This window comes from Corylus avellana, chromosome ca10 (genome assembly GCF_901000735.1).
Source record: "Corylus avellana chromosome ca10, CavTom2PMs-1.0".
Lineage (NCBI taxonomy): Eukaryota > Viridiplantae > Streptophyta > Magnoliopsida > Fagales > Betulaceae > Corylus > Corylus avellana.
In genome coordinates, this window is record NC_081550.1 from 14,839,620 (window position 1) to 14,846,474 (window position 6,855).

The 6,855-nt window shown below is 34.1% G+C and overlaps 1 pseudogene; it reads left to right on the plus strand.

Annotated features, from left to right (window-relative positions):
* LOC132163000 (alpha carbonic anhydrase 7-like) overlaps positions 1–149 on the plus strand; it is a 1,020-nt pseudogene extending 871 nt beyond the window's left edge.
* The last annotated feature ends 6,706 nt before the right edge of the window (positions 150–6,855 follow it).

A 6,855-nucleotide genomic window follows, 5' to 3' on the forward strand; every position in this document is an offset into this window, starting at 1 on the left:
TTTTTAGGAGCGAGGTTCAACTAACGCGTTGGTCAAGTAGATAGAAAGGACATTACCTATCTTCCAAAAAACTGTTTGATCCGAATTCCCAAACACATATCAAAAATACAAACTTAATGGGGGCAAAGAGTGCACAACTTCGAACATGAGAAAAACGGACTCTTACTCCCTCAACAGTATTCAGAAGAACAAGGCATATCATAAAACATATGAATCATTAGATGTAAATCGCAGAATTATTGACCCCACTCATATGTACAATATGCATTTCGGAACAATACATGAGAAACTGACCACCAAACAAGAAAGAGAGAAAAGAAAAAAAAATATCACAAAAATAACACACACAAAAAATGCCTTAGAATACCAAAGATAAATGAAATATACATAAATTCCAGGCATGTCATATGCCCACCTAATCTAGGTGAGTCCATTACCACTCCCCCTCAATGGGTGAATGGTATTAATCTTCTTGACCCAAACTTTCTTCACATCAGGGACAACTGTATGACTCTTATCCAAGACATCTAACCGTGTTACTACGTCTCTCATCATGTTGAATAATTTCTCATAACTATTTCTAGAATGGAAATATTCTCTTTTAGGATCATGGCTGTTAAGTTGAAAACACTTAGGACGAATATGTCCAATCTTACCACAGTTATGACACGTAGGAATAAACCTTTGAGAAGGTTGGTTTCTTAACATATGCACACTTCTCGACTTAGAACTAGACATATAGGAATCAGTTAGAATTCCCTTTCCTTTTCCACCTTTGGAAATATGAGGAGAAATTACCTTCTTTTCAGGCAAGCTATCTTCTTTGTTCACTGGTTTCACAAAAATCTTCTTTGAAGAAGAAGCAGCATTAGCAGACAAAATAGCAGATTTATCAAAACCCAATCCAGTTCTATCAAACGAATGTTTCTGATTATATAGCATTTGACTTAGCTTTTCACTAGAGAATTTTGTTAAATGATTCTTTGATTCATTCAGTTCATTCTCTAAGGATTTCACTTTGGCAATTAGCATTTGATTTTCAGACATCAAAGTATTATGAGTAACAAGAGAATCAGTTAAGGTGACAGAAAGTTGATCATTTTCAAGATTAACCTCTCTGAGTTTCTTCAATTGCTGCTTATTTAGCTTTTTCAGTTTAGTGCATTCCACAAAGAGATTATTATAAGCATCTTGCAGATCATCTTCTTCTTTTGAATCATTATCTGACACACCTTATTTGTCTTGAGAATTAAACTCACTATTCTCATGCTCACTCGCATAACTAACTCCAAATGCTAAGTAATTAACTCCCTATTCAGCATCGTCCTTGTCTGACTCATCACTTTGAGTCACATTAAATGCCTTGCCATTTGACTTTCTCAAGTTAGCACAGTCAACACGAATGTGCCCATGTCCTCCACATTTGTGACACTTGATACCTCTAGGTGACTTTCCTTTCTCAACATTCTCAATTCTAGATTTCTCAGAAAATTGTGAATTGCTTTTTCTAAAATTTCCTTTCTTGGATCTCAAGAATTTCCTAAACTTCTTAGCAAACATAGCAATTTCTTCCTTATTTCCAGAATCCTCATCAGATGAACTACAAGAGTCAACCTTAACATTTTTTGCCTTAAGAGTAATATTCTTGGTGTTCTTGTGTTTAGGAAGAATTAGCTCAAAAGTCTGAAGTGAACCTACAAGTTCTTCTACTCTCATTGTGTCTAGGTCTTTGCTCTGTTGTATGACAGCAATTTGAGGTATAAACCGCTCAGGTAAAGACCTTAAGATTTTCTTCACAACTTTAGCATCATCCATTTTTTTTCCTAAATTGATAGTAGAGTTTCTAATGACACTAAGTTTTGAGTAGAATTCATCAAATGTTTCATCTTCTTGCATTCTAATCTCCTCAAACTGAGAAACCAACATTTGAATTTTTGAAGTTCTAACTACCTTAGTTCCTTCATGTGTGATTTCTAAAGTTTCTCAAGCTTCCTTAGCTATCTCACATCTAGAAATTCTTGAAAATTTCTCATTTGAAACAGATATGTAAATAGCATTTATAGCTTTTTCACTAGCAGTAGCACTATTCTTTCCTCCGTTGTCCATTCAGCTATTGCTTTGTCTGGACTAGTCCATCCAGATTCAACAATATGCCAAACGCTAATGGATTTAAAGTATGCTCTCATACGTATTTTCCAAAGCGTATAATTAGTTCCGTCAAAGACGGGAAGGGAATTAGGAGCAACAGTATGAGACATTTGATATAGAGTCTCGGACCACACTCAGGAAATAATTCCTTCACAGAGTGAACCCGCTCTGATACCAATTGAAAATTCTAAAACGACTTCAAACGACACTTATTCAAAAGTCTAGGTGATTCACAAATATTAAGCGGAATAAGATCTGACCTAACAATTAATAATCAACCAAATACAGATATGTAATGAAAAACAAGAACACAGATATTTGGTTACGAAAAAGAAACCATTTAGAGAACTCTCTAAATGTAAAGCATCTCCGGGGCAACCAAACCTAGGAAATCAATCCACTATAAGAAGAATAAGGAATACAAGAAGAATTACAAAACCTTTGCAATTGACTTTTCCTTGTACACGACAAGCGACCCACTTGACTTCTACCGCAGTAGCCCTTTCCAGAACATCTGGCATAATTCTTCTATAAGATTTCCTTTTATCGGAACTCCGATTGGCTTCACGTATTTAATCTTTTCTCAAATAAAACTAGAACAATATCTCTCTCTAAGCTCTCTGATTTTGCTCTCAAAATATGTACCTATCATAGGCACAATCGTTTGTTTAAGCAAAGAATAAACTAACAAATCAGCAGCCTTGTCCGGACATGGATAAGTTGGTGTCCAGACATGGCTAGTGTTACATATGCGTAACCTAGTGGTATCCGGACATTCAACTCTTGTGTCCGGACAGCCCATATAAAGAGGGCTTGCTGGAAATTGGGTCCGGACCCAGCTTCTGGCGGTCCAGACCTCCTTTTCAAAATGCGGTTTCTGGAAATCAAGTCCGGACCCAGCTTTTGGCGATCTGGACAAGGCCTTCTAGAATCAACTTTCTGGACATACTAGGATGCTTCATTTTCAACAAATTACATGTAAACCGAATGTGTCAAAACATAACCTAACAATATATACTTTTTAGTTATAATCTAGGATACGGTGTCCTTGTGTATTCAGGTATTCATATACTAAAATAAATAAATATATTTATTATTCTTATTTTATTTTATTTTTTTGTCAAGAGTCGTCACTTTCCATGGTGTCTTGGCCATCAGCTGGAGCAAAGTCCCGAATATTCCGTTTAAAAAAAAAAAAAAAAAAAAAAAAAACTAATATATAGATGCGTGAAGAGCATGGGAAAGAAAGGTAGTTGGGAAAGGAGCTTGCCATCTTCCCCTCATCTAACTTCCATAAACAAAGCGCGCAATAGAGTGAACCCTCTACCACTACATATAACGATAGCCATGTTTCGTTATAGTAGGGATTTGAAATGTCAGACGACTTAAGCAAGCATGCGAGATAAGTAAATACTTACGACTGCTTTCCTTAATAACGTGCGATATGTTAGCTGACTTATGATATGAGCATACCTACTTTTTTATAACTTGGTAATTGCCTTAATAATTAATTGATAAGATGTATCGTATCACATGGTACACCAGTGCGTGCAGTATAATGGTCATGGGCTTATTATATATACATGATTCTATGGCCAAATGTATGTGAATATGTTATATGAGTCTTAGATCCAATGGTTGTTTCGTGAACGTCGCAACCATAATTGACGAGTCACTATAAGACGTACATTATTAGTAGCGTGGGCCACCCAAGATTGGACATGATCGGGCTACTAGTATGTGAACGGCACCGGAATTGAATGTTGAATGTTGAATGTTGATGGTAACTCACATTTTTTTGGTATCAGATTCAGAGCTGTAAAACACTAGAGACCTAGGAAGAAGTTGGCCACATACGTACGTAGTCAAATCATGTGACTCTTCTCTACCCTTATGCATTTCTTTAAATATTTAATTTGGCCATTAAAGTTTCAGCCATATGGATCGAATGATATATTGAAGTGTGTGGCCATGACTTCTCCTTTGCCTTCATCAACTCAACTCTGGTCCAAGCAATCCATCCTTCCCAAGACGTCCTCTTATCCCACGGACTCCCCCACTCCAGAATAAGGGTCAACCCTCTCTCAGCCTCCTCAAATCTCCCTTTCCTCAACACCACATGTGCGTCCCCAACAAAAGGCTCGATCAGCTGTGAAGATTGAAGAAGATATATGACGATATTCTCCAAGTGCGTTGTTGGGTTTATAATTAACTACTATGGATATTCCATAGAGGGGTCAAATGAAATTATAAAAAGTCAATAAAACTCTTTTATAATTAATTCAATGAAAAAGTTGTAATTGATGGTAACCTAGAACAAGTCATGAGATGATACATATCCTAAGCCCGTTGGAGTTACTTTTTTTTTTTTTCTTAAGTCCCTCATCAATCTATTATTTCCCTTTTGGGATAGGCCGAATTGCACTATGTCTCTTGTAATATGCGGCTAACACATAGATTGTACCACTTAGCCTCTAAGTTTTGGACTCTAGGTATTAAGCACATCTATTTATGATGTGAGCACTTGGTCAATATGATGTGAGCCCACAATACTCACAATATTCATGGAGGAAAAGACTTGTGTTGTACCAAGAGCAACAAAATCAAAATTTTAGAATTTGCTAACAATAGGGTACTTTTGATTATTTTTGAGAATTGTAATTCATGTTTATCTAGTAATTGTGTTGTTGATTTCTTCCTGATGTGCATGAGTTGCATTATGGGTTTCGAGTTTCCACCACATAAAACACGTAGGCACAGTTTGTTAAACCCCTTCTTCTCCTCTCAATACTATTTACTTTCATCTTTCAAAAAAAAAATCAACATATATAAAAATATTTTCATGACCGAAGTATGCATTTGTGCATGAAGAGATGTTCATCCCATGGGATCACGTAATAAAGAATTACCATTTTCATGTTCACACTTCCATACACGAAAGCTTGCTATTTTCAGCACGTTGGGCCGGCCACTCGATCTACTCACAGGAATGCTTCAAACTTTTCACTAGTTTTGTGATTTGCCTTTGTATTTTCAAGGGCGGCTTTTATTTTTTCTTAAAGTTGTTGAGTTCTTTTTTTTTCTACTTATCAAAAAGTTAAATCCCAACTGCCCATGAATATCAGAATATTTAAAAAATATTTTTCACTTTAAAATTAATAAAAATATAATATTCCTTCAAGTCTAACTAAAAGACTCACTTTCACACTTCCATAACTCTTAAAATCAGCATCTAATCAAATTCTAATTGTCATTTATCCCAAATCTAATATTGTTTTTAAAAAGCGTAAAAGTAAAAGATTGAGAATGAGAGTATGTAGCACTACTTCTTTTATATATATATATATATATATATATATATATAGAGAGAGAGAGAGAGAGAGAGAGAGAGAGGCCATTGTAATACATATTATATACTTCAATATACAAAAATGTAGCCCAATAACATTTTTTTTTTTTTAAGCAAAAAAAAAAGTTTAAATATTAAATATATAATTATACCAACAATTTCTTATCAGTTTAAATTTTTGCTGTAAATAATGATATCAGATCGAAAAGTTCCATCATTCAATATCTTTCATTAGAATTGATCAATATCTTCAATATTAGAATTGATTATTCAGCTTCTGAGATTGATGGTTTAACAAATGTTACCTTTTCATAGTCAAATGATAAGATTCTTACACAAGATAAATCATATATAACGTGTAATACAAAGTCATACATATATTGGTAAATATTGGAGCAAGATGGGGGCCAATTTTGAGGGTGTGTGGTCTGCCTAAGATTTTGGTGAGTCTTGCGAGTTTTCTGCATATATAATGATAATCATAAGATGATAAAGATGGCAAGTGATGTATGACATGATCTGCCATATCAAACACCTGAAAGAAAACTAAGCCATATTATTATTATTTTCAAACTTTTGCTCAAAAGTTACATAGAAATATTGTAGATCAACCCTTCTGGGGTCGGTGGAGTCTGGAGATCGTGGAGTCAAATCATTTCAACACAATAATGTTTTTTTAATGTCTCTTTTCAAATAAAAAAATGTAAACACGCGTTTTTGAACTGGCGTGTATTAATTAATCATGCTAAATCTTTTAGTGAGGTTACAATCTTCTACTTTTGCGACTCAAAATGATAAATTAAGGCGTGTCTATCGAAGAGATGTCTATAATGTCGTGTTCCTTCACTGTTACTTACGGGGTTTTTGTTTTTGTTTTTTTTTTTTTTTTCAATTTTGTTTGTCATGGCTTTTAGGTTGAGGATAAATTTGTTGTCCTGGCCTTCCTGTTAATGATAGAGTAGATCGGTTTGGGAGCTTAACTTTCACGGCAGGATTTTTAGTTTATAGTTGTTTTTTATTTTTGTTTTGTATTTGGACTATCCATGTCCTAGATCTAGTCTGCACAAAGCATATTTGTTTCTTAAATGTGTACATGAGTTAGCTGAAGCTTGAAATTATTTTTATGACTTTGTAACCTTCATACGTTTTGGCCATGATTTTTCAAAGTTGTATGCTCTGTGATGTAAGAGCTTTATGCTTATGAAATTTCATCAATGGAAGTTCCATATTTTTCAAAATAATAATAATAATAATAATAATAATAATGTATTTTATAAAATAAAAAATTTAAAATTAGATGAGTCATTTTTTTTAATCTTATATATATATATATATATATATATATATATATTATTTTA